Source organism: Stegodyphus dumicola, chromosome X2, assembly GCF_044657685.1.
Source record: "Stegodyphus dumicola isolate Sdum_Otavi_A_Nest chromosome X2, ASM4465768v1".
Lineage (NCBI taxonomy): Eukaryota > Metazoa > Arthropoda > Arachnida > Araneae > Eresidae > Stegodyphus > Stegodyphus dumicola.
Window position 1 is genome coordinate 199,660,661 of NC_140781.1, and position 26,954 is coordinate 199,687,614.

The window sequence follows — 26,954 nt, forward strand, 5'->3', positions numbered from 1 at the left end:
TTTCTTGAGGCTTTACACATTCACAAAGATTTAGAAAGTTTAGTTAATGATTTGAAGTCCAATCCAGTCCTTCCTAATGCCTTTAAAATTCTACTGTCTTAATTCAATTATTTTTGCCGATGGATGGCGTTACCTCCTCGCACTTGGTACTACCAGAGGGTATAAAAATCCGTTCAGTGGTTGCTTTCCATTATTTGAAATTCAGATTTTGAGCGTAATGTGCATTTGCCCCTCGCTCCCTATTTTAACTTCGCTAATATTTCTTTATGCTTGATCAGACAGCCTGGCTCAGTAAAAGTAGGCGGCCAGTGCAACTCTGATTAAAAATCTAGTTATAACCACGTGCAGTGCTGATAAGCACCACGTGTTTCTGTGATTCCTATTTTCTTCTTTCTATGTATTTCTTTCTCCTGATGAGGAGGGACCTTTAGCTGCCCTCGAAATCGATTGAGTGTTTCATTATACCTACGCTAAATATAAGGTTGTTTTTTACGATTTTGACATATGTATATATATGTAATATATTCAGGCGCAGGAATTTTGATTGCGTAGAAGTGTTGATCCATAATGACTAGGAAATTGGAGGCGAAGGCAGGTTAAATCTTCAGTTTTATTTTCAACAACATGTTGCGACTACACACAAGTCGGCACATTAAATGTGACTGTTCCAAAAGGCTTAAATTTTTTATAATTTTGTTGCAAGAAAGCAGCAGCAGACAGACAGCAGTCTAGCTAGGCCAAAGCGTGGAAAGCAAGTTCTTTTGATACTTTGATACGAACGTGATTATGCAGGGTTTCTACTGCGGCAGCAGTACTTCCCTGCAATCTGAGATGTTTCCACAATGGGCATGGTGATGAGGTTTGCATGAGTAGACCTCAAGATGGGATATCAGCATTCAAAAGAAAGAAAATGACCCAAAAACATTGCTTGAGGAAGTGAAGAATCCGCTGGAGATCTTGGAGAAGACCAGTACTTCGAAAAATCGTTAGCCACTGAATATCGAACTGACGATCTGCGGATCTGTAGGTCTATGCTGTATCTGTTCAGTACTCTATTGATGCTCGATGCTTGGGAAAATATGAAGTGACTAAGATGTTATGTTCAGGTTGAAATCTTATTCAGACTGAGTCAGTTTTGGTTCTCAAAGCATTCTGATTGGACAGTTAATATTGCTCTAAAATTACTATTGGCTGGTTGAGTTTTAGTTCCATATACATCCTCATAATTACGTAAGAATCATATGACATAGAATAGTCTCGAAATGACGCAGTGCAGAGAGGGGTTACTATTTTTAGAATTGAGAAGGGAAATTTACGTTGGTAATTTAATCTTTTACATATTCTTTATTTTTCTTACATATATACAGGGTATTTTCAAATTCGACCGACAATTTCATAGGGGTGATAGTAGGCATCAAGAGGAGGAAAAATTGCCGTAAAACATGCGATCGCAAACCATATTAGTGGGAGAAAATCTCAAAAATACTAGTTACGAAGGGTGTCACGTTCAATAAAAATAAGGGGCCAATAATAAGTAGCAAAACATTTATTTGACATAAAGCAGGATTACAGTGCATCACAGTTCAAAGTCATAAGAGAGACAGCGAGACAGTTTTAAGGAATTATTTGGAGTTACGGCCGCTAAGATCATTGCACAGCCGATATCGACGGGATTGCCGAGCACGTTCAAACATACCCAGTGTGCTAGCAACGTCTGCTGAAGCGACAACGATCCACATGCTGTCAGATACTCCAGTGTGTCCATATATATGCATCTGAAAACAACCGATTTTAGGTGCCTTCAGATGAAAAAATCCAAGCGATTGCGGCGCAAAGAGTATTTGGAGGCCAAGCAACAGGTCCGCCGTGTCCAGTCCACCTCCCGGGATATGCAGCATCAATATGTAGCTGCTCAAATATTGCTCTTAAGTACATCCTCTGTGCTAAGCGTCCATTGCTACTTCCTTGGCCGTAAATATCCGAATATTCCTTATTCGTGTAATCTGACATGTTGTTTCCGAATGAGAAAGTATTCATTAATGGGCACACTTCTTGCTCGCGTCCCCCTGGGAATCTGTCCATCTAAATTGCGGGCGGAACTGAACGAAGTCGTAATATCCCCTGTATGGTGCTCAATGCTCTTGCCAACGACAGGCGCAATCTTTCACTTCTTGCCACGACGAATTTCGTAGGCTTGTTCTGATGTTACTGTCAGACAAGTGAGATAAGTCACAACATACTTGCTCGCTGCTTTTATGATCCCCATAAACATTAGAAATTTGCGTACGAAAACGTTTCTTCTTCTCGACCGCAGTGCTCCTAATCCTCGCATTTGTTTAGCCACTACCTTCGTTAAGCTCACTGTCCTCTTGAGGTCTATTTTTACGATTTTCACCCCCTAAATATGGTTTATGATTCCATGTGATATGTAATTTCTCATCCTCTTGATACCTGCTGTCATCCCTCCGAAATGGTCAATCGAATTCGGAAAGACCCTGTATACGTGCAAGTAATCTCCAGATAGGCAGGCTACAACTGGAATCACAGTATATCCGACAAAGGTTTCTTGTTTTCTTCCGTAGGACAAACACCCATAAGAACAGCAGTGTAGGTGAAGCAAGTCTACGTTTCCATTTTTGTATTTTATTTCGACTATGTTACGAATACAAAATATTCGCATTTCTGTAAAACAATACGCAAAGCAGTTTTTTGCCCACCAGCGGCCGAGGGGTAAAATCGCTGAACACTGGTAGTTCGGTTCGAACCCCGCGAACGGACTGGCTGCATGGGCTTTTCGTGGTTTTCCCCATGTGTAACGAGTATAGGAGCCAGTTTCCCTTAGAAAGTCTTCCACGAAGGCATCCCTTCTCTTAGGTAGATAGCCTTCGAGGCTTTGCCATAATCACACACACACACACACACACAAGAATTATATTATATTTGTGAATTTTAATGAAAAATATGAAAAAAGGTTTTCTGTTTCATGGTACCGTATATTATATACGTCGACACAACAATTAAATACGTAAATGAATAAACGACGAGTTCAGATTCATTTGGCACAAAAACAACTCATCCAGATAACTGGAATTCTGGATAACCGGACTTTGGATTGTTGGATTCTATTATAATAAGTACTTTACTTCAATAAAAGATGACTAAATAGAGCGAAAAAAAAGTTATACAAATAAATAAAGCTTCGCGAACCGTAAAAGTTGTTTTTACTCAGTCATCTGCCGAATTTGTAACAGGCTCCGTATACTTATGTTTTTAAAGTAAGCTATTTCTAAAGCAAATCACGCAATAAAAATTCACAGCTTAGGTTGTATTATGTAAATTATTTTTACGTCTCACGCATTAACATTTATATTGTTTTTATAGCTTCATTTATGAGTTTCACCTTTTCCTTTTTTCATATTTTTTTTTTTTCCACTCGTCTTGCGCCGAAAGAAGCTGCAAATGTGCTAAAAGGCAGTGTTTTAGATACGGCCTGTGGGAAAAAAAATTTGAACGCTAATGGACGTCGAAATGTTCCGTACATTTCATTGTTCTCTCAATGAGATTAAATATTCAGTGGGTTTCTAAACTGTATTTTTTAAAACTGAGACTAGCATTTATACGTCTGTCTAAGTGTTAACTTTATGCATTCTCATCATTTACGTATTGTTCAGTTGTTGGGATTATTGACAGGCATTAGTATTGCTCAAAGGCCAGTTTGTTTATTTAACGATGGTTATAAATCATTTCAAAAGGCAGATTTAGAGACACACAAAATTATTTCGCATGGCAAATGACCTCAACTTCTTGAAATAATTCTAGATTTTTGTCTTAGAGGTTTATATTATGAATTCCCGTCATCTTCTAATATCTGTGGAGCAAGCAAGCAATGAAAGGAAAGGAATCGAAATGAAAAATGATAATTTGTAAAGAAACATTCGCATCTATTATATATTGTTAGAAAAGGCTATTACAATGTTAAACTGATTCGAAAGAAAAATCATTAATATAAACTGCAAATTTTTCATTGCTTCTTTAAGGTTGTTATTTATATTCCCCCCTCCCTTGATTATCTTGTTTGCAAGAAATTCATTTTGTGCAACTATTTCTACTGGTCTTTACAATTTGATTGCGGCCCACCACGGCCGAGCGGTAAAGTCGCTGAACACTGGTAGTTCGGTCTGAAATTCGAATCCCGCGAACGGGCTCGCTGCATGGGCGTTTTCGTGGTTTTTCCCATATGTAACGTGTATATGAGTGGTTTCCCTTACAAAGTCCCTAACGAAAAGCATCTCTTCCCTTAGGCAGATAGCCCTCCAGTGCTTTGCCATAATCAAATAAGGCAAACCAAACCAATTTCATTTCTCGAAAACGAGTTCAATGTAGCAAAAGGGATATCGTGAACGGTGTAATCTCAAAAAAATTAAGAAAGTAACGGGAAAAGATGTACCCTGAAGAAAGGCATGGAAAAATAAGGGATAACGCCTCGGTAATTTAGTTACATCAACTTGAGTTTGGTATAAGTATGCATATATATTTTAAAATCTACTTGATCACTGAACGTATGTTGTATTAGAGAAAATGTCCAAGTTAGAATATTTCTCGTGACCTAATTACATAATGTTTACATAATGTTTTATTCTTTTTAGTTTGCTGAAGCTTCTTTCGTCTCTAGCAGCAGTAATTAACACGGCTTCCAGTCTCATATACAACTGAACTATATTCATGATTTGTTTTAAAAATAACTAAGCTTGTAAATACTTTAGCACCCGGAATTATTCATGTTAGGAAACAGTATCTGCAGTACCGCCAAAGTTTAGCACTTTTGGGATTGGCTATATCTTGATGTGTTCCGATACTGAAAATGAATGACGATATTTTTTTTTAAACGAATTTCGAAATTTTCGCAGCCAGTCTGGCGCCTCTTCTAGTTATTCACCTCAGACAAGTGTCTCACTTGCCTCATCCTTGTTCCGGTTGTGACTAAAGTAAGACAATTTTTCTCCTAGGAAGTAATTTTCATTCAAAAGAATTTAGCTTAATAGCTTCTAACAAATTTTCTCCTGTCTTTACTACGTACTTTCGTCGTGTAATTGTAAAGCCCGTTCGGCTAGCAAAAAGAGAGGCAAGAGCCCTGTCATGTTTCCCGCTTCTAAAAAATTGTAAATGACTCAACGAGAATCGCCTAAACTAAAATTTAGTGGATAAGAATTCGTCCTCGACCCGGATTTGGCGGGTGAGTTTCTACCTCAGCAGTAGCGCTTTAAGAGGGGAGAGTGCAAAGAAGTGTCTTACCGTTTGCCTCCGACGAGTAATTTTAAAGCTCGAGCAGCTAGCAATCGGGACGCTTGGAGTTCGAATCCCAGAGAAGGCTTTGATGACTTTTCATGCTTCCTGCTCTGAGATAAACCTAGTGATTCAATAGTATTTTATTCATTAACTAATTAACTGAGTTTCCTAACATTTATTTCGCATCGTCATAGCACTTGATTCAACATTTTTCTAATGTAATCCTCTATTTAAATTACTGTTTAGTTAGTACTGAAAGATTACTTAATGGCCCACTAACAGCCGAGCGGTAATTTCGCTGAACACTGGTCGTTCGGTCCGGAGTTCGAATCCTGGTGAACGGGCTGGCTGCATGGGCGTTTTCGCTGTTTTCCTCATGTGTAACGTGTATACGTACACTTGAGGAAACAACATGTCTACGAGACAATATCCTTAAAAAGGTCCTCCACGAAGGCATCCCTCTTAGGCAGATACCTCTAGTGTGCTTTGCCATAACTAAATAAACCAAACCTCATCGAAAGATTACTTATAGAAATTATACAAGGTTTCTGTTATTTTAATGCTAGCAAATTATGCACAACTGTATTGCCTTGCTAGTTTCCTCGTTTTTCATATTCGTTTACTTCAGGTATTGTTTTTAATGCGAATATTTAAATCCCGCCAGAAATTTCAACAGCAGAACAACAGGCATAAGATACGATTACCTGTGAAATTCATCTTACTACTGAGTCCGTAATTATTTGTCTGGCGCAAGGCAGATCTGACCAGCTGCTACCTGTAATCCATCAAGTGGTGCGACTGTAGCCGCAGATTTTGGTCTTCATAATTCTCCAGGCAATTAATTTGGTTTATTCTTATTCTGAGACAGTTTGTCATCATTTAGAGGGAAAATCGAGATATGTTTGCTTTCAAACTGCATTGTAAGTTGGGTTCATAAATTCTAAACTATCGCAGCTTCGCATTGTTGTTATGTGCTCATAAAGAAAATACGCTATTAAAACACCATTAAGGTCTACTGAGAGATTTATTGGTGTCAAGCCTTAGAGAAAGGAGATCTTTACAAATAATAGTACTAATATTTGTATGGTAACTTGATTCACTACGAAAGAAAAGGTACGAAAGAAAAATCAAATATTTCGATAGCTTAATGGTTCTAGCGTCTGTTTTTAGGTCGACATATCCCAGGTTTGATTTATCAAACGAAGAAAAATTTTCCTTGAAGTTTTAAGATGGCCCTTCTTCCTTTTCTTCCCTTCCCCCCCCCGCCGATATAAAAGTTGCCAGTCGTATTCTAAGATTTTATGAAGTTTTATGAAAAGATTTTATAAAAAACGGGAGCAGTATGATTCAATTTTGTGTTAAACTAGGCATCAGCTGTATGGTATATTTAATTATGGCAAAGCACTCGAGGGCTATTTGCCTAAAGATTGGGATACCGTCGCGGAGGACTTTGTAATGGAAGCTGTCTCATATACACGTTATACATGGGGGAAAACCACAAAAACTGCCATGCAGTCGGCCCGTTCGGCGGAATTCGAACCCCGGACCAAACTACCAGTGTTCAGCGCCTTTAACCGCTCGGCTGCTGATCGTGCCAGGCATCAGTGGTAATGAAACACTTGAAAAGTTACAGAATGCGCTAGATCCTTAAAAAAAGTAAACATCCTTAAAAAAAGTAAAAGTTAAATGAACTCAGGCTTTCTCAGCATTGTCAAGGTTCCCGGTCAATTACTTGTATACATGGTGTTTTTCAGAAAGATTGTTTGATTAAATATTTCTTCAACGTGTTGTCACAGACGTATTATTCCGATTTAAGAATAAATCAAATAAACTTTCAGTCCATATAGTAAAAATATGTAAATCTTAAGTTGGAAATTTTAATCGGAATTTTTAATTTTGAAAACATATCGATGAAAGAAAGGTTTTCCATAGCCGTAGTCCGGAAAAGAAAACCCATCCCTATACAAAAATACGAGATATATCTCTCTATCTCGGATATATTAATCATATACTAGTATAATATCCGAGATATCTTTAATAAAATTTTGACGACCCTATGGAAATATTTCTGCAAAGTTTTTGGAAGCAAATTTCTTAAATGTAAAGATTTTACGTCAGATAAATCCTTATACAGAAGGCATTTGTTTCAAGATCTTATTCGCAGAAATGCTAAAAATCAGAATTTTGCTTCTCAGGACACAAAATTTTATACAACTCCTAAAAATCAACATTTTTGCATACGGTAAGAGTGATTTAAAAAGTATAATTTTGATAATTTTTTTCAGGGCCAGTTTTACATACTGAGGACAGATTTTGCTTTCGGTATACATTTTAGTAGGATGCTTAATAACTTACTAAGATGAACTTCCCTGCAGTGAACCTGTATAAAATTTTAAATTGTTTTTATAGTGTATCGTGGCCGCAATCATCCTAGTCTGAAAGCATGCCGTATTTTAGTGCTTTCTTAGACGGGAACCGTAGGTCAAGGATCTTTCAAGAAATGATTAGCTGTGCAATTTGAAACATCCTGTTTGACGTATGAATCGGTATAACCAAATATTTTCAGTAGCAGTTTTCTTTCATTTCCTTGGTTATGTCAGTTATTAAGAAAATCTTGTTTCTTATGACCAGACAGTAAGAAACAAAACGTTGGAGTGGAAGTTTTGAGATTAGCACAGTAAGAAACGTAATAGTTTCTCGCAGTGTACTTAGCTTCCATTGCAGTACGAGTTTCATATTTTATTAGTTCACTTTATTACAGCCGACCTTCTTACAAATGATGAAAATAAATACGCTTTCTATAACGTGCTTCTAAGTTATAAAAGAAAAGGTTCAGTGAATGATAGAGCACAGCCTACTCGAATAAAAGTGCAGGTCATGCAGCTATTTCCTTATTAATTATCCTAAAATTTCGATACGAAGTGTGTTTATCCGTAAAAGATAGCATATTTTCTTTGTTGACACTGACCAAAAAATGCCTTTAGAGTTAATTTCAGAAAAGAAGAAGGGAAAGAAGAAGAATGTTTTAATTAGCCAGAAATTTTAGAATCTTCATGAAAGTGCCCTATAAAACTTGTTTTAAAGATTTGAACTTGTGTTAAGCAACTTGAATAGGGAGAAATTATTTTATCATCTGTTTAATTCTTTCTTTAATTAGTTTCTAAAATATTTGGAAGAGTAAAAGCCAAAATTTAAGAGCTGAGCAAGGTAAAGAGATTAGAAATGTTGCGGAAGACCGTTTTAAAATTTATATCTGGCTTCCAGAACAGAATTTAATTCATAATATTCTGCGTAATTACACTCGGTTATAATATCAAGTATTTACAAGACAAGAGAAGAGGAAAAAAATAACCAAATCTCCTCTACTTTTTGATTTATATTAAAAAGCTTAAAAATACAGTTAGCTACTTTCAGTTGCTGGTTTATCTCATCTGAAACGATCCATTTTGTAATTGAAACTTTCTAAAAACATCCAAGGCATGTCAAGGCATAATGCCCTTTAAAGTTGATACGTTTCCTGATCACTCAACCATCTGCATTTCTTGCGTTAAATGTTGTGTATGCAGATTTACACACTCCATCCCCTTATCATAACAAATTTTTTAGTTTACCTTTAAAAAAAAATTTAACTAAGCAGGAATCGCATCCGCCTTTGCATGAGGTGGGTGGTCTGCGAGTTTCTGTATTTTTCTTCCAAGTTTAAACTTTCGAACTTGAATTCGATCATTGTTCTGTTGTTTGTGTCACGGCAGGCACACTAAAGACTCTCCTTCGTCCGTTGTATGTCACTGAAGACCTTCCTGTGTCTGACATCTGGTGTGTGTCTAAAGCAATTGTGGAGAGAAATGTATTTGAGATCCAGATGCTCTTGGGGCCATCTGCCTTGGGCAAGTTGATCGATGAGAGCGGATGTAACTCACGTTCCCAGACCTGGTGAAGTTGCAAAGCGAAAATTTAGTATAGCTTGCTTGTGATCCCTTAATCAATTTAGGCGACTTCTTGATTAGTAAAAAACATTTAACGTATGCTTCATGTGTTACATTCCTGACGCAAATTTGTTATTGCTACTTTAAAGTATGCTCTTTCCGATAACTCTCTTAATTAGTAAATGCCAGTCCAATCAATAAACAATTTTTAAATGTTAAAATATATCCTTCATATATAAAAAAATAGTTAGATTTTTTTTGTAATGTAAAATAACTTATATATAGTTAGTTTAAACCAGCGATTCTCAACCGGTGGTACGCGTACCACTAGTGGTTTGCAAAGAAACAAAGTGTTTCAAAAATCTCGTGAAGAAAAATTCATAGACATTTCCTGTGATCGAACACTAACTGAAGATTTCAAAAGAAACGCACTTGTTAACTTTTGGCTGAAATAAAGAATTTAAAGGTGTTTCAAATAAAGCTGTTAAATTTTTGTTGCCATTTTGCACATCGTATTTGTGTGAACAAGTATTTTCTTCCACGTCTTATTTGAAAAAGAAATACAGAACAAAATTAAAAGTGGTTGCTCATTTACGGTTAAAGTTAAGTGAAATAAAACCAGACGTAAAGAAATTGATTTCTCTTAAACAGGTCCAAATTTCACACTAAATTTAGAATTAAAGTATTATAACTTAAATTTTCTTAATTAAAATAATAACCAATTTTTAATTTAATATTTTTTATGCGCGCACATTTAATACAGCCAATAGGTTGTGCAGATGCCAAAATATATTTTTTTAAATATTTCTATTGAGAAACTGAAAAATGATCATTGTAAAATGTAGTGGTGGTACTAAAGTTTTCAATTTTTGTTAAGCTGGTACGCGTTAGTTAAAAGGTTGAGAACCGCTGGTTTAAACCAATATATCCCCATGAAATGAAAATGGAAGCAGAGCGTCTCAAATTAAATGTTTCTCATTTGAAATAAAAGTGCATTTATTAAAAACGGAAAATTTTTTAAATCTTTAAGTACATTAAATTGAAAATTAACAATGATAAACTTAGGGGCCTGAAGTTTATTTGACAAAGCACTGTTTGTAAATTGACAAATTGTGGTTGGTTTCGATTTTCATGAAAACAAAGTCTTTACATTGTTCCCTGGCTAGAAAAGGACTTTCGACGTTCATCATTCGTTGAACGCTTGTCGAGACTCGTCCCACCTCAGTTAAGAAAAATGATTTCTAAGGTCAACTTGTCCTCTAAATGTACGTGAAAAATTATGTGTAATTACTCAATGCTTAATTCTCATATTCGTTTATCTGCAGATCGAGAGTTGCCAGGTTGTACTTCCAGTCGAAACAAATTACTTATAAGTGCTAATAGAGTAATTGTATCATGACGCAAATTCTGAGAATTGTAAAGAATTTTCTTAGATTTCTTGAGTACTAAGTTTTTCTCCAAATGTCGAGCATATCCTCGAATTTATTTTTTTGTTTCTAATTTCTGTTTTAATTATTAGAATATTTTTCATACTTAAATAACTAAAACTTTAAAATTACCTCCCACAAGAATTCAAAGCAAAGCACATTATAACTATTTGCAACGGAGGAGGAACGCCTTCCTAGAGGATTATCTAAGAAAACTGGTTTGTATTCGCGCCGCAGATAGGAAAACCGTGAAAACGCCGTTGCAACCAGGCCGAACTACCAGTTTTCAACAGTCACTCGGTCACTGGTGGGCCTCTGAAAAGTAATTATGTTTCAAAATCAAAACCAGAATTTTGAACGTTAAATTATTATTTGTCATTTTTGTTGATTTCTGTAACACTAGAAAAGGTCGTTTTGTAAAGTTATTAACTGTAGCCCATCGTTAACTTACAGTGCCAATGATAGCCGTTTCCGATGCAGAATAGTTCTCTTATTTCAATTTAAAAATATGCTTCTAAAAAATAAATCGGTGTTTGTGCAGTGCTATATATCCAGTCGCCGTTCGCTTAAATCGAAATCTCGTTATCAAATAACAACGTTACTTACACCACCAGAATTCGATCCTTAGAAAATATGTAATATAATACTTACTACATAATGTTATTGTCACACAGATAGCAGAATTAATATACATATTAATGCAAATCTGCGGTAATCGTAATCATTTCGCGAAATTTCAAGGTTTATTCGACGATTAAGTTGCGAAACTCTTTCCCCCAGCCCCTCGATAAAATTTCTACTTTTTATCAACACATTTATTTATTCAATTTTTTCTATTATTTCCTGTTATATTTATTTGCTTTTATACCATTTATATCAGCATGCTCGTCTACAGTTTTGAAAAATTAGGTCCACATTAGGTTAAAAACATTCAAAATACTTCTAATAGGAGAAAATGAATAACAAGATTTATTTTTCTGTTAAGTCCTTACAGATTCATTCCTACTTCTGTGCTCGAAACATTAGTGGAAAATGTTTGTGGGACAATTCTGGGTGAAATCTAAAAATTATCTTGTCACTTTCGAAGTAACATCTCTCAGAATACACAAACTTGTTCCAGTGCTGTTAATGTTCCTGGAGACATTTCAGTCTGTTACTTCAGACTAGGTAATTCAAGGCCATTTCTCCAAACCATACCTCATAACTATAGTGACGAATGTTGCGGAAAAAAGGTTAAATCCTCTAATTTGCTAAACTTCCCCAATCCCCTAGGTGCGACGATGACGACGTACATTGCGATCGAAAATGAGGGGAGAATCACCATGACTTTGCATATTTTAAAGTAAAGGATTATCGTAGAATTCTCTTTCGATATCTCTCACAGCATGGCCGTCTCACCGTTTTTGATAGTTTGAATTGTCTGAAACATTGTCCACATGGAATTATGTTGATAAGAAAGAACAGCTGGGCAGAGAGTGAGAAATCTGGCATGGAAGATGGTTGTTGTCAGAATGATCGAAAGATGCTCTAATACCATTTGCCTTACAACACAAATTACGCAGTTTCGAATGATTTCATTTCGTGCATTTAATTTTTAGAAAGTATGCTAACGCCTTCTAATAACTAAATTTCATTAGTGTTCGTTTTATATGCGCGTGATTTTATTTTTCCGAGAACGTCTTCCACAGAGGGATTAGGTCGGGTAGGCAAATATTTTTAATGACGGGCCCAAAAAAGATCTTTATAGTGCATCATGTGGCCAGGGCTGTCTCGATACGGAACGATGCTTATGTGTCGATCTGTTGGGCTGCCCTATTGTTTACTAGGTCGTACTAGATGGAGAATCCTTTCTCCAGTAGAAATTTTTTTCAGACAAATGCAATGTAAAATAGCCTTAATTTCATACAGCCCACCAGCGGCCGAGCGGTAAAGTCGCTGAACACTGGTAGTTCGGTCCGAGGTTCGAATCCCGCGAACGGGCTGGCTGCACGGGCGTTTTCGTGGTTTTCCCCATGTGTAACGTGTATACGAGCCAGTTTCCCTTAGAAAGTCCTCCACGAAGGCATCCCTCCCCTTAGGCAGATAGCCCTCGAGGCTTTGCCATAATCACACACACACAAATAATTTCATACAATATGAAAGAGAATTTCATATTTTTTAATTTAAATAAGCCCAGAACATGAAGCCAAAAAAATGGGCATCGGTGATTAATCAAACATTTTTATAAATTTATAGCTTTGCATACATTTTTATTGCAGACACTATGCTGTAAAAGGAATTATTAACATATTCTTAACGTGAGACGAGAAATCTCGAAGTTTCATTCATGTAAGTTGGGTTTCAACTCACTTTGTGGCAGTCCTTAACACGAAGGGTTAAATTTTCATCAGTAATTTGATATCAGTATTTTATGTGTACTTCCTTAACGAAAAGGTTCTTTCATAAATATGAAGATAAAAATGTCGATCGAAACGAAACTTAAGTATTTTTTGACATAATCCAGAGCTTTTTTGAATTATATGCATTTAGGGAAGAACCCCCAAAAAAGTTAACTTGCTTGAATGAAACTTTTGCTTTGACAAATTATTCGACTGCCAATGAATCAGTTCTGGATCTGAATTGGAGCATCGTGCATGTTAAAATTAAATGGCGTACTTATTAATGGCAGGTCTTTTTCAATTATTGTAAAGTCATCAAATCTTATATCAAATTTAGCATGTAACTATTTTTCCATAATTAACAAAATCTTGATTTCTCAAATTTTTATCGTGATTCCAATGTTTGAAAGTTGTTAACTATGTCTCATTTAAGGAGCCCACCAGCGACCGAGCGGTGAAGTTGCGGAACACACAAGGCTCGAATTCCGCGAACGCCTGGCTGCATTAGCGTTTCGTAGTTTTCCCCATGGATGATAACGTGTATGCGAGCCAGTTTCGTTTAGAAAGCACTCCACGAAAACATTCCTTCACTTAAGCAAATAACCCTCGAGTGATTTATCATAATCAAATAAACCAAACCAAACCATACCATTTCTCATTTAAATTTTCAGCAAGCAAATTTTGTCATAAAAGCTCCGAGTTTCGAGTACTTAATGATACCGTATTGCTTTTGGATTTTTTCCTTGCAGTGCAGTATTTAGTTCTCAAGGAAGTTAGTATGTCAACGGAAAAGGAGAAAGCATTTAATTATTCCTAATTTTGCAATTCACGAATGTCGAGAATTTTCTCTTTAATCGACAAGAAAATTACGATTTTATGAAACAAACTGTTAACTGCGTTCTTCTCCTAAAGTCTCCTTTTTAATCAATCTTTTATCGCAACAATATTAATTTCTCATTGTTTACTTTCTGAATTAAAGCTGCTAGAAAGGACATGAGCTAATTATTCGGCACATGCTTTCTAGGGCATCTAGGGTTCTAACTAGACTAACATTAGGTGCGCTGTTGGGGTACTGATGTCAGCAGTTTGCGTACGAAACCGGACAGAAAAGAAATGAACATATTGTTAAAGTTATTTCATAATGGTTCGGATTAATCAGTTAAACAAGTAGCATTCGTTTCGTGGGCCGGCTTTTTACTATCCCTGGGTTAGGTTATTTGAATATCTCAAAACACACAAGGGATATCTGCGTAAGAGAAGCGGGTGCTTTCACGAAGGACGTTCTAATGGAAATCATCTCTTGTTCACATGTTAAATCACGAAAACCAACCCGTTCTCCTGCGTTCAAACTCAGGTCAAACTACCAGTATTCAGCAGTCTTAGCCATTCAACCATTGGTGATGCCTCGACAGAGGGTGCATTATAATATGACAAAATGACAAATAATTCCAACTTATCCTTCTTGATAAGTATTTTAGTAATTGCTGAAGGTGGGAAAATGTGTAATGTGTTTCACTATACTTGATAGATGTAAAAAAAAAGTATTTCACTAGTAAAACGGCAACGGCTTGTATTAAACGCTATGCCTTACAACTTTCATATCATATGGAAATTCGATCTGCTTCAGGTTATTTCTGTGCTCAAAGAAGCCCATTCTTCATATCAGTAGTTGGTGGTGCACTACACTGATGGCGCGACTCCATGTGGTAGCTGGTACTGGTTGCGTTTGTTAAAGTGCTGCATATAGAACAAAAATACATTTAATATAAATTTATGAGGAGCTCTATTACAATATATAACAACAGTGAAAGCATAGAAATAACTTTTGTAAATTATTGTCTTCATTATGGGAAGATCTTGCTAGCGGCAAGAGTCTCTCTAGTCGAAAGTTTAAGAGAATTCTGAGTTCTTGGCTTTGTCTAAAACAATTTGCAGACTGAATTAGTCACGCCGTCTTAATTTTCCGGTTGTAATGTACGATTTTCGATTCGTTATAGTTGAAACTATATCAGAGGGGTAACAGGATCTTTAGTCCGTCAGCCTCCCCGAAATCGAGAGGCTTTGGTGACAAACACAGTGCAAATCACTGAAATCCCTCTTGACACTGGCCCGTGAAGTTATGATTCCTGTAGGGTCCAGTAGAGCCGTAACTGAACGAATTATTGCTTGTGCGATATCAAAATCTGTCCTCGTAACAGCTCTAACACCACGACCTGTGGGGGGACCGCTCACATGAATTTCGTATCTTTTGTGTGGTCCTTTCATATTATGTGGAAACTTTCATATGAGTGGTAGAAATAAATTTCAACCAGCAAAGATTTTACAGACTGAATAATAAAAACATTTTCTGCAGTTTTGAAATTATTAAATTTCTAACCAGGCATGGTAATCTCTACTCGTATCTGAAGAGATTTGGGCTATCTAATACAGACTTGTATTCCTGTAGCATCGGGGAAATGCCAAAATGTCAAACATTTGTTGTTCTACTGTTAAACTTCTACTGTTAAGCTTACTAAAGAAAGAAAACAACTGACTTTCTCAGTTAAACTCTATAAATATTTAGTTTTATCCTCCTCTCCATGTGTTTGTTCAAGATAAAACGGTATTTTCTGTATTATTATTTTGTAACTTTATTTCTGTGTTGTGTTGTATTTTTTTAACTTACCTCTGTAAACTTTGTGTGATACTATGTGGTTCACAAAGAGTTCAACAGTTCTTAATAAAAATTTAAAAAAAAAAAAAACTCAAGAGGGCTACCTGCTTCAGGGGAGGGAAATTGTCTCATATTCATGTTAAAGAATGGAAAAACACGAAACTCAATCACTCGGTTACTGCTGGGGCCGTACGACATCTTACTCATCAACTAATCGGTTATTGCTGGGGCCCTAGAACATTATCATCAACTACTCGGGTTTTGCACACACCTATCAGTTTATGAATTATTTCGAGTATTAGATACTTATTTTTTCATCGCTTTCTCGAACATAACCAAGATACTTCTTTTATTTTACATTGCTAACGATGTTTTATGCGTATATAGAAATAAATTTTATGGAAATGAATGCTATTATTAAAAAAAAGATTTAAGATTCGATATCAAACCTGTCAACATCCTGCAGCAAGATCTAGAAATAATCATGTTTTTCATAGAACAATTAGAACTTGAACTGTTGTAATTAGGTTGAAATAAACCGGAGAATATGATATTCCGAGAATCGAAGTTAAACTGATAAGAATAATTCTGTCGAGTCAGGGTATCGATAACTTGTTTTTTGGAATAAGAAAAGGAAAAGCTTGAGCCTCGTGTGCTATTAATTAGTAGAAAAAAAAACCTATTCTGTTGGTAAAATTACCTACTCTATTAATTATTAGAAAAGGAAACACAATATTTTCGTCGAGTCAGCAGGCTGAGGAGCATTATTACGATCTCCAAGAAAATTAATTGAGCCAAATATAAAACACGGGTGGGAAAGAAAACAGAAATCGAAGAAGATCTTTGCTAAGAAATAATGATGTGAAATTTTAGAGAACACTATTAATACATTTACTGACTCGTGGCGCTCATGATATTCACCGTTGTCTACATTTAACAACATGCTTTTTAAATGAACTTAATTATGAAGAAATGGAAAGAAACTAAAATATTAAATTTCTCGCTGGCGTTTGCGCCATCAATGGCCTTAGAAGTTACAACAGCTGAATGTAGGGAGTTTGACTGGGGTTCGATTACAGGTGAACGGGCTTGATTGTATGCTTAGTTTTCGTGGTTTTTTTATGAGTAACATGAATATGACTCAGTTGTCTACAAAGGCATACCTCATCTTAGGTAGATAGCCACTCTGCGCTTTATCATATTCAAATAACCTAATGTAACATAGCATAACCTTGCAGGCATTTATATATTTACTGGTGCTTCTCAGCTTGCAATGGGATAACGTCCAGATAAATTCAAATTTATATTTGCGAGGTTATTTTTTTTTCGTTCTTTGTGTACGCCTTCGTGGTGTAACTGGAAAGCACGTCCGGCTAGCAGTCGGGAGGTCCGGAGTTCGTATCCCAGTGAGGGCATTGTAGATTCTTCACGTTTCCTGCTCTGATAAAAATAAATGGACTCTAAAAATTCATCTCGTAAATCTTAGAGAACAGTACAATTTAGCATACTCTATCTTTAATGTATTCACAAGACTTATACTAGCTTATATTTGGGAAAAACTGTATAACCTAGTGGCTAATTTATGATAAACTTATGAATACCACGCGTACTGGATATTTTACTAAGACTAAAGACTCTTTGACTAAACTGCTGGATAAATAGAACAATACAATTAAGCAAGACCATCTAAGTTACAGTTTTTTGTATCTGATTAAGACTGAATAGCCTAGTTGCTAATAGCTGATACGAAGCGATGGAATGACGTTTCCTGCTAATTTAGCAAACAGTGCACCACGGCGAGATATCAAGTTAAAGTGTTAACTGTACGATTTGTTCCAAGATTTCATTTTGTACTTCGTATTTGTTGCCGGTTGAAGCAAGCTTTAGTTGCCAGTCAGCGCCTTTACGTGTATGCTACTATACACATCGTATATAATGTATAGTACTAGACCGGAAAATGACTAAGTTTTTTAAAGAGAGTTTAAAAACTCGAAAGTACAATCTGATTCACACCATTGTAAAGTGGAAGAAACATTAAGCTGAGCCATTGCAAGCAGTGAGCTCCGTGGCCAACTACTTTAATCTGTTAAGTGCTCGGATTCAAACATGGTGTTTATTTGAAAAATATTGATTGTTCTACTCTTCTACAGTAATTAGATGGGTGCTGTACGAATTTAAGCTTATAATCGTAATTACATTTGAGTTTTCTTTACCTATCTTATTTATATTATCGTAATTATGTTCGAGCTTTCTTTCTATTACTGACTTTTCTTTATATTTACTGATAATTCACTACTATATCTACTACTACTTATATATACGGATCATTCAAATTCATCTATATTTGCTGCTAGATTGATGCTGAAGGCAATCACTCTGAATCACGTGAGTTAAACTGAGTAAAATTATGCTCATTTGAGGCCTTCAAAATTTGTTAACATTTTGCACCAATTTTTGTATTATAGTTAGAATACATAAAAAATGATTGCTGAGTAAAAGAATAATAACTTTTTCACAATTGTTGTGATTTTAAAGCCTTATGAGTATGTGTCCCAGGAAAGGAATGTTGGTTTTAATGGGCTAATGTGATAAAAATACTGCAAATTACAGATTATTAATATTTCTACCATCCTGCAGTTACAAGGTCCACCAGCGGCCGAGCGGTAAAGTTGCTGAACACCGGTATCAGGGTTCGAATCGCGGCGAACGGGCTGGCTGCATGGGTGTTCTCGTGATTTTCCCCATATGTAACGTGCACACGAGCCAGTTTCTGTTCCTCCACGAAGGTATCTCTCCCTTTAACCCTTTGCGGCACAGTGTGTCCGATCTGGACACACCTAAAAATTTTCTTCTGTACGCACAGAAAAACTGAATGAAAAAGGATTTATAGGTTACTGTAGGTTACTCTGAACCTTCTTTATTTATAGTAGATGGCAGCTCAACACAAACCAGTCCATATATTTTAGCCATGTTTAGTTTTTTAAGACCCTCATTTTTCAAAGAAATCTTCCAGATTTTTTAGGGTATAAAAGGAATTGTTTGAAAAAAAATTTCTGTTATTTTTTGGCTATATGCTAATCTCCTTATTCTATATTAGTTTTAAATTTTTATCTTGATATCTTGCCTAAAATCAAACGGCGAACCGTAGGTGTGCCGAGACCGGGCTCACCGATAATCTAGGACAACTGACAGTCTGTATTCTTTGTTTCTCCGCATCTCATCGGTCAATTCATTGACAACAATGCTCGTTTCAGCACTCGTTTCGAAGCTCTATTCAATCAGTATGTCCACTTTAAGCACACCAACAGAATTAAAAGATAAGTGCTATCTTCACAAAATTTTACTTGTGTTCTCCTCTAGGCCTAATTTGACTGCCTACCTTTTTTTTTTTTTTTTTTTTTTTTTTTTGTTTGTTTATCAAAACTCCGACTTAAAAAGGTACCGTGCCGGAAGAGGTTAAGCAGGTAGTCCTACAGTCCTTTCCCGTAATTAAATAAACCAACCTGCAGTTACAAATTAGCACCCGTAATAAGCTGTTATTTGTGAGAGATATGAAAAGAAAATTTCTAGAATGCTAATACATAAAAATATATTATTTATGCTTGCCTGTACTGCAGCTGTTAAAATATAATAAACAGTATTATGGAAAGTTATTCGTTTCAAGGTAAAGCGTGAAGGCTATTTATCTAAAGCGGTGCCTTCATGGAATCCCTTTTAAGGGAAACTTGCTTGTATTCATATCGCAGATAGAGGTGAAGCAAAAGCACCTAAGAAAATATAAGAAAATCCTTATAATCAAGATATCGGGCTTAAAAAAAATTATATTCAGTTAAATAAACAATTATTCTGTACTGTTAGCTATTATATTTTAGTGTAACAGTTATTCTGTAAAACGTTTTTCGCATATTAAATCTGTTGGTTTTAATCATCACGAATAAAATGAACGAATTGCCTCTCACATTAAACAGTATTTAGATCAAGAAACATTTTTTAGCAAAAAAAAAAAAGTTTGCACACGATTAGTTTAACTTTTAAGAGGCGTGAAAATATGCTACCTGTATATATGAAACTGTGAATATGCAAAATTGTTTTCTCGTCTGGTGTTTAACAACAGGCATATAAGTAACACAAACGTTTATTCATTTCGATCGAGGTTAATTGTCTTCTGTTGCATTAGGGGGTCCTTTTGAAAAACGTGAACTCTAAGAATCTCTTTCCAACAAACTATATTTAAGACTTAAACATTTTTATATGTAATTAGGACATCCCTTTGTTTCGCTAGTCTGATTGAACTGTCATAAAATTTAATAGTTATTCTAATATCTCTTTTTAGAATCTGGGCAGAAGCTCTTTTCACTTTCGTCTCTTCCCCGCCCCAAAACTCATCTGTTGTCCATATATGGCTCACGAACTAAAAATAGTAGATATAATTCTTCACTATTCTTAGATTTTTTTTTAACTGACAGTCATCCTGCTTCCCCCAGTCGTCTTCAGGTGGTAGACAACAGAACGGGCAGGCCTACTGTTTGTTTTCAAGTGTCTCTCTCTCCCAGATTCTTTTCTCCGCATAATAAATGAAATTATTATATTAGAAAGAATTCTATCACTGTGCACACGAGGTAATTGAGATTTAAAAAATAATCAACATTCTGGAAAGACGGCTCGAAAGGTGCTATTTTGGTTTAAATTCAGTAAGTATGTTAAATGGCGGTGTAATTCTGCACAAAGCTGCATGCTGGATATTTATTCGATCAGCACTTTTATGAAGGCTGAACTTTCTGATTTAAAGATTTCTTACTGCGAAGGGAATTCATACTTTTGCTGCTGTATTAACGAGTTGGAGGTAGATTGCTTTTAAAGATCATCAGAATTATAGAATAAGTCGCTGTTTAGACTAAATTTCAGTTACAGTAAATCATTATTTTCTTATCATGAAGCACTTTTATTTGTATGAAAATAATTACTGAACTGTATTATTAACGAAAGACAAATGTAATAATGGGCTTTTTTTTTTTTTTTTTTTTTTTTTTCATTGCTCGCATTCAATTCAAGTGCCGGGCAAAACATTGCTTTCTCTTTTTTGTCCCTATCATTCATTCTCGGACGTCTTGTGATCCTTGGGTTTTATTTGGAGATAATCCGAACGGTTCTGTGAACTTCAGATGAAGAACATCTGCATTAGACAGTAAAAAAGACATTTTGCAGTTTCCCATAAGAAATGCGATGAATGCATTTGACATCTTTTGTGATGATTTAAAAAAATACAGGCGACCCGTTAATCACGGTATATGTATGGAATGGTAAATAAAAGTTTTGTATTGCCATCCGTCAACTTTAAGATTTCAGTAACTTGTTGGCGAAAATACAGTTCTGTTACTAAATAAATAAAAAATAAAGATAAACCTTACAAAATAATATTGTTGTTTATAAGCAGTCTATTAATTTCTTCTTGAGAATAAAAAGCAATAAACTGTTGTACGTGTAGTGGTACGCGATTGCGAATTTTCAATTGCAGCTTTCTAAAAGATATCTAATTTCAATGTCTTGCGAATGGTTAAGTATTCATAAGACTGTCTATCTCCTCATTTGTGAAGTGATACGACATTTTAAGGATTACTTCATGTACCCATAGATGGAAACTGGCAAAAATTATACCAAATCAGGATAACTCCAAAAATTCTCCCGCTGTCTGTGAAATAATTGGCCCATCAGCAGCCGAGCGGCAAAATCGCTGAACACTGGCAGTTCGGTCCGAGGTTCGAATCCCGTGAACGCGCTGGCTGCATGAGCGTTTTCGTGTTTTTCCCCATGTTTAACCAGCCAGTTTCCCTTAGAAAGTTCTCTACCGAAGGCATCTGTCTCGTTAGGCAAATAACCCTCGAGTGCTTTGCCGCAATCCAATAAACCAAACCAAAGTGTGAAATAATCTTTTAAACGAGTCTCATGGAAATAAGACGATCGCTAAAATCACGTTTGCACCATCAGAAAATGGAAGTTTCCAAAAATGCGGTGTTAAATAAAAATCATTATAAACCTATGTTAATTTTTCTCCACTATAACCTCGCCAACAAGGCCTTCTTTAAAGAAGATTCAGTGAAAAAGATCATTTTGCAAGAAAGCCAATAAATAGTTCACATCTCATTCACCCATCCGGGTAAACAATGTCAAATGTGGACAATTATTATTCTATACTGTTAACGGAAAGGAATCTAGATTCAGCTTCTGGATGTATATGGGTCTGTGTCTGAAAAGGATTAGCTTTGATTCTTGACATATTTGAGTCTGGACAGAGCTAGTGAACCTAAAATCTTTCGTCTGACGTCAAAGAAATTAATCATGTGATAGACTCATGCTGTAACGCGGGCTTTATACTGAACGGACAGCCACTGCTCTTCTTTATTTCCAGTAGTTTCTTGATCGCTTTAAGCAAACAAAGTTAAAAGTCTAGTCTTGTATCAGGATTTTCAAAAAAACTTCCAATGTCCCCCTCCAACTCACTTTTATGGTTAATAGTGTTCATCCACGTGGTTGTGTTGTTGAATACCTTGATAGTTAATATAATAATAGTGCGATATAATGAGCCAAATCTCGGGACATGAATCCTATACAGCACATCCGAGATGCGCAGAATTGTTCAGTGATTAAAAGAACCTTATTTCCACCCCTAACATTCCTTAATATTCTTGTAAAAAGTATGAAGGCTTGTGAAACTCTCACAGAGATTAATAATAACTTATATTCTTTACGCGTCTCTCTAAACCGTGCTGATTGTTGGCCTGGGCTTCCAAGAGCGATATATGATCATGAAATAAATACTCTTCCTTATTATTTTGCATTCATGAGATATAAAATACGCATTTATATTTTTATATATTTCGTTAAATTATTTGACGAAGTCTTAATCCTTTTTTTTTTTTTTTTTTCTTAATTTTCAACGCCAGTGTTTCAAAGACATAGTTGTATCCAATATCTCTGCTTAAATATGTGGTGATCACGTATTAGATATAACGCCGCAAAATGAACATTAATGCATATTATCTGCTTCTAACAGAAACAAAGCATCATTCTTGACTCTACATTTAAAGGAAATGACTTCATGTATCAACTGCAGATGCCGGACTGTAACGGTGAATCTTCCATTAGCTGTGACTTGTGGCCGTGAGCAAAAATGTCACTTACTGTATGCTGCTGGTCCAATTTTTAACAGGTAGTCTTTGTAACCCTTAGAATTTCTTAGCTGTTTAATTCTGATTACGTAGCTGGAGAATGTTATCAAGAGCTGCATGACATATTTTAGTCAAACAACGGTACTTACGTATTAACACCACCGCAGCTGCAGATTTGGCAGTTTTTAAGTGCCGCCAATCTACACCTAAAATTTTTACGACAAATCATAAATTAAAACACTTTATTTGAAATCAAAACACTTTATTTAAAATAAAAGTAGTCAATCGGATTTCGGTGGAAAATGGGCCGATATAGATTTTAACATTGATTCAAAACAGTCTCTATTTTCTTTGACTTGATGCTGTCGCCATATGAACTCTGTTAAATAAGATTCTAAATGATGTCTCGCTGTCCCCTATGTCTCTTGTTCCTCCATTTTAGCACTGTCTCACATTCTCTCAACTGTTTGTGTATGAACTCCTGTATCAGGATAAATAAAATTGTATTTATGATTAATTTTAGCATGTAGGAATCCTTCTTTTTCTATTCTTTTTTTTTTTTTTTTTTTTTTTTTTTTTTTTTTTTTTTTTTTTGGTAACCTTTCCAACTGTCAGAATAAATTTGTGCTACCATCTGCAATATTTTAAATAATTTTATTAAGAAGGGTAGAGCCAGTTCTATTAAGAACAGTGACAACAAACGAATCTTTTGTTTCTCTACCTATACCGGAAAACACCCACTGTTCGGGTAATACTCGACCACAATTATTTTTACGCTTAGTAAACAAATTTTCATCAATTTCCACAATGCAATCTGGTCCACCTACCTTCTTGTTTGGTTTATTCTCCATATCCAAGACACATAATTCACGCATGTAATTGTTCCAATCTATAACAGTTTTATCCGATAAATCAAGTTGTTTTTTACAAAATTTAATCGACGTCAGCTCCTCGCACCAGCAGTATATGAATCTCAAAGCTGAACAAAATGGAATTCTGCTTCCTTCAACCCAGTTGTCTTTTATAAGTCCCACTTGCTGATCGCACTGTCTTAAATTACATTTCCAAAACGTGCGTTTCCCAAAATAAAATTTCATATTATGCGAACTGGTACATTTTCGTTTGTTTGGTAAAATATTTCGCTCCTGAAAAAATAAAATTGCATCTTCTTCTGTGTTTGGCAAATCCCAAAGACGCATTTTCGTAGCACTAAAAAATGGCGTCAACAATCAGCAAGCGACAAGGCAAAAAGGAATCCAAAAAGATAACTGCGTGCGAACAACAAGATAGTTCTTTATTGGCGCATTAACGCAACTTCTACTGCGGTGGCGTTAATACGTAAGTACCCAAACGGCTAATAAATCAAGCTAATAAATGGAAATCATCGCAATTCTCATAAGAAAATTCATAGTCAATATTATTGTTGCTATATATGATAGTTTTTAAAATTTTCAAATACAATCACATAAACATAATAAAAGAAAATTTCGGCCTATATGATGCTAAAAGAAATGTGCACAGTACACATGAGCTGTCCCCTCTAAAACCAGCTGGTGCGTACTGGTGAGTATTTTTCATTTAACATCACATTACTGAAGCTCTAAAAACGGCCATCGACAGTTAAAGACGTTTTCTTCTTATGTCACTGTCATTTAGAAGATTGATCAGCAGACGATGTGTCAGCAGTTTTGAGTTTCAAACCGAAGCAGTGTCATCGGAATATACTTCAGTGTTTGCTAATCAGGAATATTGAATGATGGGAGCTTTTTTTTTTAATCTTGTCGTCTCTTAGAATTAAGTTAAAAACAAAAAAGTTTCTACATGAAGTATCCATCCACTGGAAAATCAAGTAAAGGTAGACGTTACGTCAGCTTATCTATCCCAATGATGGCCTTACCGTTAGTATGTCTCTTTCAAAATATGTCTACTTCATGGCTTCTTAAGTACACAGATAAGGTAACACTTTCTTATTTCTCTGTCAACAGGTTTTCTATCATTATTTGCAAGTACTATTAATAGTTTCAGTGACTTTTCCAGAAACTAATTTTGCTGCTTTTATTCAACTAGATGTACTTTTGAACTGCCGAAAAATGATGAAGTTTATATTGCATGCATGATATTGTCATTTGTTGCATTTAAACTGCACGTAAAATGTTCTGCACTAGAAGTACTGCATAATGAGTAACTACATAATGAGTTTTATTTCATCACACTTTTAATTAGCATTTCAGAATGAAATTTTTAAATGACGTTTTCATTAGTTTCAAGAGAAGCGATCGTGTTCAGTCACGTTAAAGGGAAAATTAGAGTGTAATTTTTTAACGAAAGTCGTAAAACTAATATCGATAAATATTATTCAAAATACGATCCTCCTTCATTAATGCAAGTATTGTCACAATGAAGTCAAGAAAAGAACCACACCTGTAGTGGACCGTTTTTGGTGAGAATGTATGAGTGAATGTCGCAGTTCTTTGAATCTTTTCATCGTCAAGGGAAAAAAGGCTCTCCTTTGAGAGACATATTTAGTTTTGAGAGAAGAAAGCATTCACAGGGCGACGTATATGGAAATTGAAGGGATGTTTGAATATATACACATGTGTTTGTGCTTGAAATTGTCACAACGCATGAAGACCAATACGGAGGCAGTTGGTCGGGCAATGCAACAGACGCTGGGGTTTTCGACTGAATGATGTAAAACGAAACATTAAAAATCATCTCCTTAATTCTGCTAACTAAAACTTGTTTTTTCGATCCAATTATGTAATATTTTTCAAAATGCAATAAAATTTTGGCCTATCAATTTAACAAGATTTTTAATAAAAGCATGTGTCATTATTTAATTGCTAAAATTTGTGAAACAGGAAACAAAAGCGTTATTTTGAGAATCTGGTTTCCAAAAGCATGTGTCATTATTTAATTGCTAAAATTTGTGAAACAGGAAACAAAAGCATTATTTTGAGAATCTGGTTTCAAAAAGCATGTGTCATTATTTAATTGCTAAAATTTGTGAAACAGGAAACAAAAGCGTTATCTTGAGAATCTGTTTTCAAAAAGCATTATCTTTCTGACAGCTAATCATCCGTAAACATCCATAAATTTCGTTTCTTCGGACAAGCTGAGAAAGTGTGATTAAATACTGCCATCCTTGTAAATTTAATTCCAGTAGTTAAGGCTAAACATTCTAGATTAAGGTTCGTTTACGACTTATTAATATAGAGCAGCAATTCTTAACCGGTGGTACACAAGAGAAAAATAGGTGGTATGCAAAGAAGCAAAGTATTTCTAATTACTAAATTCTAAAATTAAATACCTACCTCAACAACCTGATTAAATTTTTGTCTAACATTTGTAAATTTATGCTATCTGAGCTTTGTTCAAGGTCACTAGGAGCTCATAAACTAGGAAAATAATCAGTTTTTATTTTCACAAACATTCTTTTAACCATAGATATAATAAAATTTGTCATAAACGATGTTTTTAGAAAGAGTAATAGAAATGTATGTTGTATTTAATAGGAAATTAAAATAAGTTCCTGTAAAAACATAATAGTATCTCATTAATTCTTTCAGGCCCACCAGCGGCCGAGCGGTAAAGACGCTGAACACTGGTAGTTCGGTCTGAGGTTCGAATCCCGCGAACGGGCTGGCTGCATGGGCGTTTTCGTGGTTTTCCCCATGTGTAACGTGTATACGAGCCAGTTTCCCTTAGAAAGTCCTCCACGAAAGGCATCCCTCCCCTTAGGCAGATAGCCCTCGTGTGCTTTGCCATAACTGAATAATCCATCCAATCCATTAATTCTTTCAGAGTTGATCGATTTATTAGCATGTCTACCATTTGTGTTGCCACAATTTCTGGGCTCATATTGCCCAATTTTCAATTGCAGATTGAATCATATTTTACGTCGATTTTCTGCCTGTAGCAGCTGGTATTTTGTCTTCTTCTTTCTTCGTATTCCTTACTTTTCTATTGGAGAACACAGTCGTTTGTTTTGTAAGAACTCGTAATATATTGTGCATTTAAATATTTGTGAAAAAATGATAAAACAAACTTAAATTTTTAAAATGGAAAAATGGCTAGGATTGACTATGCGGAAAAGTGATGGTTCACAGGTGATGGAT

At 35.4% G+C, this 26,954-nt stretch overlaps 1 protein-coding gene across 8 annotated transcripts in view; it reads left to right on the forward strand.

The window, feature by feature from the left end:
• Positions 1–26,954, forward strand: part of LOC118187932 (low-density lipoprotein receptor class A domain-containing protein 4-like) — a 365,193-nt gene that overhangs the window by 60,187 nt on the left and 278,052 nt on the right. For 2 of the 8 annotated variants that reach the window (XM_085809234.1, XM_085809236.1), the window contains one exon: positions 22,722–22,877. The exons of the other annotated variants lie outside the window; for them this stretch is intronic. The gene's annotated coding sequence lies outside the window, so the exon portion shown is untranslated. The remainder of the gene's footprint in view (positions 1–22,721; positions 22,878–26,954) is intronic. 8 annotated transcript variants of the gene reach the window in all.